Raw genomic sequence first — 14075 nt, 5'->3', positions numbered from 1 at the left:
ACAAAAATTAGCACAAAAACTCAAGAACAAACCAAATTGTTCAAACGTATGCTTGCTCTACCATGCATTGAATGGACAGAGTAGATGATAAGGAGGGAAGAAAGGAGAAGAATGTGGTGTTTACCACAAAACAATATTAGGTACCTGTGTCAAAGCATTAGTAATAAAAGAAATGTTGAGATTGGAGTATGCCTATTCCTTTCCTCCAAGAATTGAGGCCAGAAGTTTCAACTTGCATTTTGTCCAACAAATGAGAACTAGAATACCTTCTTCTCAAGTATCTTAGCTTATATATGTCATTTCCAGTCTTTCACCCATAACTCTTTGCTTAAATAGTTTATTCTTAGACTTTCCTTTCTTGCTGGTGGGGTATAGTCCTCCATTTTCTCTATGTTCATGGCTGAGCTCCCAAACACAAGATCCCTTTTGGCAGTCTGTTACTATAGAGACAAAGTAAAAGAAGTATGTACACATCTATCATGTTACTGCTAGAGAGACCAATGCCAACGTCAGAATATATATCAGAAAGATATAGCAGTTATTCTCCTCAGTAAGAATACACATTTGGTTATCGCAGGTACTTCAAACATCCTCTGTTGATCTGCATCCTCAGCAGGGATAGGTGTAGCTGCAACAGTGAAGAGGGAGGCCATGCAAGGGCATACCCTTTAAGGGTGGAAATCTATCATGGTCTACATGGTGGGAAAGACTGTAGAGATGCACAGAGTACCAATCACATGGTAAGATGAGAGTGTATATATTGTACTGGCCAGTGTTAATAAGGGGGGTTAAGTTTGAAGTTCCCTTAAAGTCAGTAGTTTGGCTGGCTCTTTTCCTTATGACATATATGCTGAGCCATGTGTTAATAAGCAGTTTGTTCAAATCCTTTAGCTCTCTCTATCAGTAATCTGCCCTCTCACCAACTGTTCAGGATTTTTCTTCATTATGAACTAGTCCTCTCGGAATAACTAATCCTCTTCCTTCAGTTTTCATTCTCTAAGGATGCTCTCCTCTTGGAATAAGAACGCTGAGGAATTAGTCTTGAGCAATTTATGTGAGTTATTGCAACTATTTCTGCTTTCATATTCATATTGTGGATAGGAAGGAAACATCTGACAACCTTCTGGAGTCAGTAAACAGACTAAATACTAATACATTCCAATACTACCAAGGATAATGTCTTACTATACAAGTGAGACTACTAATTCTTGGCATATCCAGGGCCCTTGATGGCTTTGTTCCAGTACTGAGTGACAGATGAAAGCTTGTCTTGATTTTTTTGTAGATGATTAAACAGCCACAAAACATCCTGGTATTTATCTAAAACCAGAATGCTCTACACATTTTTTTCTTCCCATGCTGTAAATGTGAGAGCATCAGGAAATAAAAGAGTCCATCTCAGTGTCAATTAAAATTAAGAGAGAATCAGTTTATCTGTCCACAAAAATGTATATTCATTTCAACTTGCAATTCTTATGTCCTAGTAAGAAATTACAGAAGTCCCATTATACCAAACAAAGGAATATGGTGTACAGTGCAAGTTCAGGGACACATTTCAGTTTCCTTCACGTTGGTGTTTGTTTATTTTTATGACAGTGAGATCCCCTGGCCTAGTAACTACCTTTGCTCAGCAGTTGCTTGACTGTTAAAAGCTGTAGGAATGTGTTCAGCCACATACTGAAGCTATGGCAATAGTTAGCTGTGATTTCCTTTTCTTGTGTTTTATGGATGTTCTTGTGCCAGCCACAAGGGGGGTAAAAGTAAGCACATGAATGACATCATAGCACCTACGAACTGTCCTTGCTCTTTTGTGAATCTGTGCCAGAACAGTTAGCAGTTAAATCTTCATGAATGTCAGAGAGGCATGGGGACACGCAAATGTTCACACACGTATGCTCATGCGTAAGCCTGTGTACATATGTGGAAATATGATATACAAGTAAAAAGCATTAAAATTCCTAGCACTATCTAGTTCTAACTATAGAACAATGCCATTCCCATTTCCTTACCTCTTTTACTTCAGACCAGGGTTACACCTGCCCCAGAAGGAAAATAGTAATCTCCAATCTTCTACCACCTTGCAGAAATTTTACCATACTATATTACTCTACTTATGTGAGGAGGAGAGGGTAAGAGGAGAAGGGAGGGATGTAGGTATGGTGAGGATCATCTGGACGATGCAGTCAAAACACCTTTTGTAGTTCTCAAACAAATCCATTTTATTGGTATTTTTCTAAATAGCTACATTCCCTTATCTTGGGATATTTCCTAACTATTATGTCAAAATGTCTTTCCTCGATAAGATATCATAGATGCCTCATGCCTATGAACATAAATTAGGAACTAGTTTGAGGTCCATCAGCACCAAGATTTACTAAAGGAATAAGAAATTCTCATCAAATACAAGATAAGTAATGTTTTAGTTGAGAAATGAAATAGAAATATTTGAGTATCAGAGACAGCTCAAAATCTCTTGATGAGGCACACTGTATTCAGTCTGGGCAGACAGGAAGCTTATTGGCTACAGTGAGTGTAGATAACGCAGGCTGTTATCAACAGAACTTCAGTGGTTTCGTTTGGGAGATGGTACGGGGAAGGGAACCTTCTAATTAAGCTTTATTTTTCCTCTCAGCTCTCTGAAAAAATGGATGTCAAATTCAGCACCTCCTGCATTACAAAAAGCCAAATATATGACCAGCATTTTCAATTTTTAGGGTCTCTCTGCAACATATATTTTTTAAAAATCTACAAATACATGGCTATGTGGCAAGTTTATGTATTATACAAACACAATATGTGCAAATAGTTAAAAGAGTCATCGGACTAGGTCTCGGGTCACAGGTAAGTATCTCAGTTATTTATATCAATCCAATTCTTTGTCATTTCCAACCCCACTGTGTAAGCAGTAACAGAGAACAAGATTTTCGTTCATCAGCCCAAATCCATTCATTTTGATGAAAAAAAAAAAGATACGGTACTAATTAGTTTTGTTTTATTTTTCAAGTATAAATCCCTTGCTAGAGAAGAACAACACTTCTAAATAGTTGTAACACTTATTTGTTTGACAGTAACAAATGGCAGTTTATAGTTGTAGCTGTCTGCACAAAGCTTCATGCATATCAAACACCCCAGTCTTCTCCAGGAATAATGAAGACTCATTGTTGCTGGTGCTGGCTTCACAGTCTCATGAAGAGCTTCATTATTAGGCTGTTGGCTTAAAAAAGAGTGGTGGAATGAAGCAGGATGGATGTACATGCATCAGGCTGCAGGCAAAGAAAGCATGAGGGGAAAAAAAAACAATACACACATCAAGGTTGAGAGGTGAGAGTCACTCTGTCCTAGAAAAGACAGTATGGCAGTGTTGCAGAACCAGCCATATGCACGCATCAGGAAAAAGAATATATAATGTTTGTTTGTGTGTTTGTCTGTTTGTCTGTTTGTTTGTTTAATTAAAAAGTGTCTTCCAGCAATACCAGTATACTTGCATCTCATAAGCTGAGTTACACTGGGTCTGATCTTTAGTCAGACAAAAAAAGACTTTGAGAGACTATTCAGAACTTTCTGAAAAATAACTTGGATAATTCAAAAAGTATCATTATTCCACACTGGTCAAAATAAAACCAGTTGGAATTAAAAATCTGCAGGCTTAGGAAATGCTGTTCAGTGAAAAACTGTCAGAGTATCATAAAATACATACACAGCAGCTAAAAAGTGGCCATTGTAGTTCTCATAAAGAAAGATCGGTAATTGAAATCTCCTCTTCAAATTCCAGTATAAATAGTTACACTCTCGACATATTACTGCAACTGTATAAAAAGATTCCTTAGTTCTTGCTGTACATTTCTGTGCTGCTTGAGAACTGACTTTCCTTTGTTACAGGAAGAAGTACTTACTTTCAGCAAGGGAGGAAATCATGATTCCCATGGTTTGCTCTTCAAATATTTGAAGATTCCTCGGGAGAGCACAACACAGAATGACTATCATGATCATCTGCTAACTCTTCTGGCAGTCCAAGATAAGTTTTATATGGTCTTAAGTATCTATTTACCTGGATCATTTCTCTGAGATGAGGGGATGGTGGATTGCATGGACCTTCATTTCCCAGATGAGAAATATCATAAACTGCAAGTAGCTTTTGGTCAAATATGAACGACTCTAGGTTGTTTTTTTTTCTTTGCACTATTTCTATAAAAAAAGTTCAAGGTGTATACTCAAGTCCTGTTAGCCACTAGGCAAATTCCTCCAGTTTTCTCATAGTTCTTTCCCTTAGTGCATTTTGTTAGCAAATAAAAATGTCTGCTTGGATCATCAATAGATTGACTCTGTTAATAATCCTGTAAGTCATCCACTCACCAGCAGCAATATCCAGGATGTAATGGAGTACATCACATCAGAAGTTATTTCACTTTTAATGACTATCTCTGAAGTAAGTATGAGAAAAGAGTATCACAGGAAGTCCACGTTCTGCTGATCCTATAAGATATCATATATTTTCTAAGAGAAATAAGAAAACTGAAATTAAACAGATACGTTTCCTCTGAGGATTCCATAAATTTATTCTTTTGATAGTCAATTAACATCAGCCAGTGAAAAAAAATGTCATCAATTAAATAATTTGTGGTATTTCTGTGGCTATTGGCTTCATCTAAAACTAATTACAGCCAAAATGGGAGGTAGTAACAGAGTACTTTAAGGGAATAATTTGGAGAACTAGGCCCCTTTTTCTATTTGTCCTAGTAGACTTTTTTTTATATATACTCTTTCTGTGGGAAATTAAATTAAAAAATAATAACAACAATCAAGAGTGATGCCTCCTATTATATTATTTGTACCAGCTAAAAATAAATTACATTGTGTATTGATTGTGCAACATTACAACAAGGCTGTGAACGTGAGATGCCTGTTATATTAAGTCAATTCTGAGGATTATTCCACGTTTTCACAGTGGTACAAACCATCCTGGGCAGTGGTGAAAACATTATGCAAATGCAGAACCAGTTGGACAAACAACCTAAAACCATGGATTGGTATCAAGAGACCAACAGACATGGTGAGTACAGAAGAACTGCCCAGGAATGTATGTGCCAGACTTTGAGAGAATTCTTGAGGGAGCCCTTTCCCAAAGGAAGGACGTTAACCACTGCTAAGAGGCTCTGCATTCCTGCATACCTAACACAACTGGAGGGCACTGTATATGTGATTTAGATCTGCAGTGTGGTGATCCAGATAAGGCCAGTAGTGTTTGTCGTTTTTCTAGTATTCACCACTCATAAGAAGAGAAATATTGGCTTCAACTGGCATTATGTTTTATCAAAGCGTTTCCACATCTTTTACATTCCTGGAGGACAGATTATTCCACCATGAAATAATATCAGTTATTACATGTAGCAGTCTCTTTGAAACAATCTGATTGAAACCAAAGGTGGTTACAATAACTAAATGTGATTAAAAAAAAAATATATATTTACAAGAAGAGTGAACGGGAATCCCCTAAAACTAAGGTTTGTATCTCAACACATAACTATAGCAAAATGAATATGCTCCATGTTATCATCTCCCATATATAGACTTCTCAGTGGTAACTTTGCATGTTCAAGGTCTCCTAACAATCGTTCAGGACAAAACATAATTTTCATCTGTTGGAAATAATGAATACTTTCTACTTATTCCATAAGGTGCATTTACTTTATAAGCTAAGATGGGAAGGAGATAATTAGTGGAATTCCAGTTGCTACCTTCAACAACCTGAGAAGCAGATTAAATTAGCTCTCCGATTCTGTCCTTATTGGCACCTGCTGAGTATTGCTGTTCTCTGTGGACTTTCTCTGGTACAGCACACTGAAAGTGAGCAAACCCTTATATAAACAAAAGGAACAAAAGATTTCACATTGGTCTCTTTTACATGTACTAATGGAAACTAAAAGTTATAACCTCCACTCACCTTTTTGTCCACAGAAATAGCAGCTGTAATAGAACAAGATAGGCACTGCAATCAACAGCTGTGGTTCTTAACTACCACAGAGTAGGCTTCTCAAAGATGTTCTTCCATGTAAATATGCTTAAATGCACATTTAATCACTTTTTCTGCCTAGTCAGGTGAGTCCTGGGAGAAAAATTGGAGATTTATTCATTTCTGCACAAATACCACAATTTCTTTTGTTATCATTTAATAACCATTGCTGCTTTGGGAGAAACAGAGTAGTAAATATTTACTTGCTTGATGAAATGAATGCTGAAATTCTCAAAACAGCGGCTGGTGTAAACATCAACAGGTAAATTGAATTTCAGTCCAGTCTTTCACAAAACACAGCATGGTGGATACGAGGAGGAACACCATAGCTTTTTAATGCCGTTTCTACGTTTACTGAGGTTGATCTCTATCATTTGATCTTACTCTGAATTCTAAGCAGGACAAGTTATGTATCTGAATGAAGCTCCTAGTACATTCAACACTGTGGACCATCAAAGCACCTTGTACTTAACTTCTGGGAAGAGATTAACACTCATTGCATACCATGAAGTACCAGTCTCTGTATACAGACAACTACTTAATTAGCAAGAATGGGTCATTTAGATGAATATTTATAAAGAACTTCATGTGAAATGGCAGAATCTATGAGCTAATTTTATTATAATTCTCTTCTTGCAAGCAGCAGAAACATGCTTTGCTGTCTTCGAGCTCTAGGATGCTGGAAGAGAAACAAGACAGGCAACATGTATGTTTTCATTATGTCAACAGAAAAATTTGGCATTTTCTATTTCTGTGTAACTGGCTCCAGATGACGTGACTTCTACAAGGATTAGTTAAATATACCTGGACTTCTGACTCACTTACAATTTTGACGGGAGGTTCTTTGACAGGGTAAGGCTGAAGCTCAAAAAGGTGAGGGTACCTTCAAAAATTAAGCAAGCCTAAATAATAGTTTTCTTCTGTCTCTCTCTCCTTATCTTCTTCAAACAGTAAGAAAGATTATTTCATACTATGTATCTGTAGTAATAATAGCTGTTCCTTGGACAGTGTTACAGTGACAAAGCCAGCAGATGGCCTTGGTGCTGGAAGTACCACTCTCTGATCCATCCTACAAAGTTCCTTTGCATCTGTCCTGTTAAGCCACTTCACCTGAAAAACAAATCTCTGTAGCTGTCAAACTATTTAGTTTAAAATCTCAGTGCCATTATTGAGCAGAGACACCAAAAGCTTGCAGTTTTGACTGCTGTGCTCACGCTCATTCTAAGATTCGATAATTTTGAAAAAGTAGACAAATCTTGAGTCAGCTAGAACAATCTAATGGTGGCCTAACTGCCCTTCTGAGTGAAAAAAAAAGGTTACTTGAAACTGCAAATAGCACATAAGTAGCTAATCTTGAAGTCTCTGACTTACCCTTGGAGCTCAGAACCTTAGCAAGATGTTTCTTCTCTCTGATTCAGTATTGCTCTTTGTAACACAAAAAAAAGTAGTATTCACCTAATTACTATTGTCAGTAGATTTCAGACAAGCAAAATACATAGAAATAGTCACAGAGATACAAAATTAGCTGAAATTAAGAGGAGGAGCACATGCTCTGAAGAGAATCACGTCCTTTACTAGTTTCTTACCTGAAAAATCAAAGAGCTATTAGATCACCTGGTTCTCCAAACCCTTTTAACACAAGCTCAGTCAACTAGCTTTGCTTCTAAGTTATAATTAAATTCTACTAACTGACATCGTTGTTCATGCTTTTTCTATTCTCTTTACAGCTTTTTCTCTACACATTCAACTATGCAAGTCTGCAGTGCTGCCACACACGACAATCCACTGTGGTGAAACCAGAGGCACACAAAGCATGTATTTGAATAGAGCATTAGGATTTGTGAAGATTGGATGGAAATTATGTGGTGACTACGGGGGAAAAAGAAGGAAGGAAAAAAAAATAGATCTCTGGTGCATCCACCAGTGTAAGTAACTGCAGTAACAACTCTCTTGGCCCTGAACTTTAGCTTTGACAGGAACCTGCTTTGCAGATTACTGAGGCAATGGTGACCCATGTATGTGACTATATCTGCACATTTCCCATAGATGTGGGGGGCCTAGAGCTCTGAAATATGCACTTTAGGATTCATACGTCATATGAGAGAAGAATTGGATACCTCAGACTATGCTAGACAGCCTTGCTCTTGTGCTGCTTGTACTGCTGACCAGAAATTGTGCAGCCAAGTCAGCCGACTGAGCATGACCTAATATCCTCTTTACCCCAGCAGGACTTAGCAGATCAAATTTAGCACTGTGATAATGGCCCACACTGGAGCTGACTTGCAATTCAACCATCTCAGAATCAAGGGCAAGGCATGATTTTGTTTGCCTTGTACTGACAGCCTTGGAAAGGTTTTCAAAATGAGGTCACATTTTAGGCAACCAAGAAGAAATTCATCTAGGCCCAGATTGGACCCATCTCTGAGGTGATCCAAGGTGTGGCTGACTCCCGCAGATCCATGCTGAAAGCACTGCAGGTCCAGGATTCCTGCAGGGATTCACACCCACAGTTCTCACCTTGGAGCCAAGTACTCAGGCAGTCTGGAGAAGATAGCCTCTGCCCTCCTTTATAAACCCATTTGATTTTGATTGAGTAAACCTTGTCCTTAGAACACTGATTTGGGTCTGGGTGAAATCTGAACTCTGGTCTCCGGGCATTTTACAAACAAGTGTGAAAGTATCAGAGAGCCTCCAAGCTGCAAAGAAGCCAAAGGTCTGGAAAATGTTTGTAGTGGATGTCAAAGCCTTCTCCAGGCCACTACCATAGGCAGCATGATGGGCCTGGTGGCTTGGCTACAGCTGCCTTGATGTTTTTAGCAGGGCCCAAAATCTACAAAGATATACAAACCAAGTGCTTCTATGTATGGAGACCTAAATGTCGGAGTGCGAGCACAGGAGCAGAGTATCAGGGAAAAAAGAAGAGAAATTAGAGCTTATGATTGCTTATCACTAAGAATCAGCAGGCAATTTTGAATCTGTGTAGAATTTAAGTGTCCATTTGCTGCTCTAGATATCTAAAACCTCCTTGGCTCTCCCAGCAAAATAATTAAATATATAAATAAAGTTAGCTTTGTTGACCTGCCACAAACTTTAGCTTAAGTAAGTCGAGTTAAAATTGATTTTCAAATAAAGCCAATTATAAAATATTTTACTTAAACTCACTAAAGGCTAGCTTTACAACAGTCATTAAAAAAAAAAAAAAGAGTGGCCATGAAAAATGGTTGACTCAAGGAGAAAAGCATTTCATCGGCCTGAACTATGTTCTGAATTAATTATTATTAAACGAAGCATATGTGCATGCAAACGGAACACATAACAAGATCTTCTAGCATGTTGTTTTAGAATATATCTTTTTGAGATGAAACTTCCTAGAAAGGGTATCTTGTTCTAGAAAAACAAAGGATATAATATTGTAATATTGAAATAATGTGGAATATATGTGTAAGCACAGGCACATTCATTTTGCATCTATCTTTTTCTTTACGTTATGAATTGATATTTGAAAACCTGAAAAAGCAATGAGGAAATGAGCTGCAGAACCCAGCCCCTTTCACTGGTGAACACACGAGAATCAGTACAAAAATATTACTTAGCAGCAGCCAGAATTATGAAAGGAAATTAATTTGTTTAAACCCTCTGTTTCTCACTTGTTCCCACATACTGACTGAACCTACAAAGATTGGCCCATCCAACTCCAGGAGCTGCAGAACAAAAAAGACATATCTATTAAGGCAAACCCAGAGAAGGATCATGAGTGTAGTTAGGGATGGGAGAACCTCTCTTACAAAGGCTGAGGGAGTTGAGCTTGTTCAGTCTGCAGAAGAGAAGGGTCCAGGGAGACCTGACTGTGGCCTTCCAGTATTTGGAGGGGCCTACAAGAAAGGTGAAGAAAGAGTGTTGTTTTTCATTTGATTGTTTGTTTTACTAGGGCCAGTAATGATAGGACAAGGGACAAAAAGGGGTAGATTTAGATTGGATATAGGGAATAACACTGTTACTGTAAGGATGGCAAGATGCTGGCACAGGCTGACCAGAAAAGCTGTGGATGCCCCATCCCTGGAAGTGTTCAAGGACAAGTTGGATGGGACCCTGGGTAGCCCAATCCCCCTGCTGTGAACTGCAACTGGATAATCTTTAAGGTCCTTTCCAACCCTAATCCAGACCATTCTATGATTCTACTAAATTATCACATCCCAGAATAACAGAAGCACTGAATGTTTGAGGTTGGTAGGGGCTTCTGGGTCCATCTGGTCCAACTCCTGCTCAAGCAGGACACCCAGAGCAGGCTGCCCAGGCGCATGTCCAGACAGCTTCTGAAGATCTCCAGGGAGGAGACTCCAAAGCCTCTCTGGGTGGCTTGTGCCAGTGCTCCGTCACCTGCACAGCACAGAAGTGCTTCCTGGTGTTTGGATGGAAACTTCTGTATTCCAGTTTGTGCCCAGTGCTTTTTGTCCTGGCACTTTTAGAAGATTGTGCACCTTCTCTCCAGGCTAAGCACTCCCAGCTCTTTCAGTCTTTGCTCAGAGATGCTCTAGGACCTCCATTATCCTCAGCTCTCTTCAGAATGTTCCTCATACTGGGGAGACCAGAACTGGACACAGCACTCCAGGTGTAGCCTCACAAATGCTGAGCAAAGGCCAAGGATCACCTTCCTCAGCTGGCTGGCAATATTCCTGATGCAGCCCAGGATATCATTGGCCTTCTTTGCTGCAAGGGCACACTGCTGGCTCACATTCAACTTGCTGTCCAGAAAGACTCCCCCAGAGCCTTTTCTGCAGCTACTTTCTAGATTCTTTTACCCCTTTCCTGATGAACAGAACTAATTTTAAAAGTTCATAGCAATCAAATATGATTTAGAGAGATCGTGCATGAAACAGTATCACTGCTAATTACAAAGGCAGAAATTTGGTATCCCTGTTCATTGCAGGAGAGTTGGACTAGATGGCCTTCAGTGGTCCCTTCCACAATTCTGTGATCTTTATTTTGTCTGAAGAGAATTTCTACAGAGGTTTAATTGAACTTCCAAAGGAAATCTCTCACCATTGTCTAATTTCATTGTCTAACACCACCAGTAGAGGCAATTAAAGCATTATCGTGAATAGGTGTATTAGTATTCCCATAGTTATAACACCCAGCACCACAGCTCAGAGAGCTTCAAACTCAAGCAGTGCCAGAGCGTCGGGACTGCCACAATGGGAAGGACTGCAGGATGGTCGTGCAGCGGCTACAGATCACGGATGCGTCTTGCTTCCTGGGGAGCTGATGCCAGAAGGGAAGCACGGCTCTCATTTGAACCGTAGTACTGCAAAGTGGATCACAGTGTCAGACAAGCCCTTGAGACACCTCTGTTTCCGGCATAAAGCATCACTAAAGGGGAGGGAAAGGAGACAAATTCCCGCAAATCGCTGGAAGCCAGACGTTGCACTGGGAAACACTTGGGAAGCAACTCTGATCTCCAGGACGTGCGGCGTCCCTCAGCCCGCTTCCCCGCCCCTCCCGTCCCGGGGAGGACAGGAGCCGCTGCCCCGCAGAACGTTCTGCGCCGGGGCTCGGGGAGGGCATCCTGCCGAGATGCCGCAGCCCTGCCGGGAGATCCGCAGCGCCGGGTACCAAGCGAGCGTTGCGCCGCACCGTGCCGACCCCTGAGCGGGAGCGGAGCGGGTACCCGCCGCTAGGTCTCGTCCCAGCCCCAGGCACGGGGACGGCGGGTGGAGGTCGGTGTGACTGGGCCAGGGACACCCCGAGCCGGGTTACCGGCGGCGCCCAGCCTTCCCATGACGGCCATGCCGCGGCATTCTGAGTGAGCACCCCCCGTCTCACCGGCCACAGAGTCCCCGAGCTCCCGCGGGGGAGCCCCGAGGGCCGCGGCGGCAGCGGGTGGGGGTGGACATGTTGGCGGGGGCGGCCGCTGCCGCACGGCGGGGGAGGGCGGTGCAAGATGGAGGCGGCGGGAGGGAGGGGGAGCGCTGCGGAGGGCATCTGAGGTGAGGGCGGGCGGAGCCTGCGGCGGGGCGGGACCGGCGGGGGGGTGGGAGCCCCGCGCGCAGAGCGGGCGGCCCCGGTGACACAGAGGAAGGGGAAAGGGATGCGTCTGTGTGGAATAGGAGATTAAGTCCCCAAACAGAGAACAATGGAAGCGTTAAGAATATTAAAAATGTTGAAAATACCGAGGCTATTACAACTGTTAAAAAATGAGAGGGAGAACTCCCCGCCGCCGCTGACGGCCGCAGTGGCCGCGGTGAGGGCTGCCCGCAGGGACCCCCGTCCCGCGCACTGTATCAGCGCTGAACCCATCCCCACCTTACACCCCGCGTGTCACACAGCGCGCCGCGCGGAGGGCCCGGCCCGGCGCAGTGCGGGGGGCGGCGCGGCGCTCACGTGTCCGCCTGCGATGTAGGGCAGCAGCCGGGCTGCGCTAACGGAGCTCGATGTTCCCGCAGCGCGGGGATTTCTGAGAACTGGGGCTGTGTCCTCGCATGAACCCGGCTCACTGCCTCCCCCGCCCGCTCCGCAACCTTAAAGCGGCGATGCCGCAGCCGCGCCGCACGTACGCCTGCAGCCCGCAGTGCGGAGCGGGGCCGGGCGGAGCGGAGCGGAGCGGGGCGGGAGGGAGGGGGGACGGGGCAGGAGGGAGACAGGGGGCAGCCGGCCCGTGTCGCACACAGCCTGCTGCACGCCCGTCCTCCATTGTAGTCTTCTTCATTATTGTCTCTGTTATTATTACTACCTTTATTACGATTACCGTTGCTCAGTGAAGTACCCGGTAGGGGGTGGGCAGCCGTCAATGCTCTCAGCACAGCATCGTCCCCGCAAACTGCCTCCACAGAGGGCTGCAGGACAAAGGACTGTCCCATTGCCGCCCATGACTTGGGGGCTGCTGGGCACAAAGGAGCTCCCTCAGCCCTGGTGATCACTGAGCAACACAAGCCCCGGGAAAGCTATGGAAGAAGGGGGTTTGGATGGCTTTGTAGAGGCAGTGTCAACTGCTGAACTACACAGAATGGCATCCCCCAGCCCAGCCGTGTCTGCCCACGCTCTGAGCAACCGACCTATGCTTCCCCAAAGGGCAGAGGTGCTCCCTTACCAAGGTGCAGCTCTGAACAGGCAGTGGCTGCTGTTGGGGGAAGGCACCATGTTCCTTCAGTAACGTCATGGGGCATAGGGACAGCCTGCACATGTGGAGCACCATGTAGCACCTTCAGTTTTGTATCTAAAGATATCAATCACGCGGCACAGCTGGTACTGCTGCAGCCTCACCACCTCCCAGCCCTCAGTGCCATGTCAACTCACATCCAGCTGGTACCAAACACAGGGTGTCTGGAGAGCTAAAGTGAAAGAGAAAGCAGTAACTGAGATCACATTTGGGCCTTCTTGTTCTCAAAGCACCATAGATGTTACCACACCAACGGGATGCTTTCCTACGTTTTATCTGAGTGGGAAGAAACCTTAAGGGAACTCCCATATACTACACGGGGAGCAACTGACCCACCACGGTGGGGGGTAACACTCGCTGCCCACATGCTTTGCACAGCCACACTCTCAGAAGAGTGATGCGGTGATGAGAGCAGTGGAGCTGCTCACAGGCTGTGGGGGACATGAGCAGCTTCAGCCATATCAGGAACCATTGAGGTGGCACCCAGCTGTCACTCTAAGGGGGCCTTGCACTCTGGAACAATGTTTTGGCTTGGTAGGGAAGGTGCTGTTGGAAGCACTGGGAGTTCTGTCAAGGCTCAGTGCTTCCGCAACATCAGTCAGACATGGATTACCTTCCAGCCATTAGACTGGGTGGCAGGACCAGGCTGAAAAGACAGGAGCCAGCAAAAAAAAGATGCACAGATTCGTGCATTATACAGTTTGGAATTGAAGGAGTTGATGTCATTTCCCAGAGCTCATAAGGACCCGAATTTAACAAAGGACCCGAATTTAACAAAGATGTGAGCGCGTCCCAAATGCCCCAAGATAATATGATACCTAAAGAGAAAGCCTGGCAATCTACAGCCTCACTGCAGAGTGTTACAGCGGGAACAGCATTTCTGCGGCAGCAGGCTGTGATGCACAACAGCAC

General features: G+C 43.4%; 1 long non-coding RNA gene across 5 annotated transcripts; it reads right to left on the bottom strand.

Moving 5' to 3' along the window:
- Positions 1–2299: 2299 nt before the first annotated feature.
- Positions 2300–11888, bottom strand: LOC116217537 (uncharacterized). 5 transcript variants are annotated; one of them, XR_014880535.1, is made up of 6 exons: positions 5942–11888; positions 5736–5838; positions 4354–4494; positions 4049–4185; positions 3894–3952; positions 2300–3214 (listed from the first exon to the last, which is right to left on the bottom strand). It is a non-coding gene; the product is annotated as an uncharacterized LOC116217537 (long non-coding RNA). The 5 variants fall into 5 exon arrangements; XR_014880534.1 differs by having other exon boundaries at positions 4049–4494; positions 5942–6103; positions 6214–11888; XR_014880533.1 differs by having other exon boundaries at positions 2300–3263; positions 4049–4494.
- Positions 11889–14075: the final 2187 nt, after the last annotated feature.

The sequence above is a fragment of the Meleagris gallopavo genome, chromosome Z, assembly GCF_905368555.1.
Source record: "Meleagris gallopavo chromosome Z, MGAL_WU_HG_1.1, whole genome shotgun sequence".
Classification (NCBI taxonomy): domain Eukaryota; kingdom Metazoa; phylum Chordata; class Aves; order Galliformes; family Phasianidae; genus Meleagris; species Meleagris gallopavo.
The sequence above is the reverse complement of the archived record's forward strand: the minus strand, read 5'-3'. Positions and strand labels throughout refer to the sequence as shown.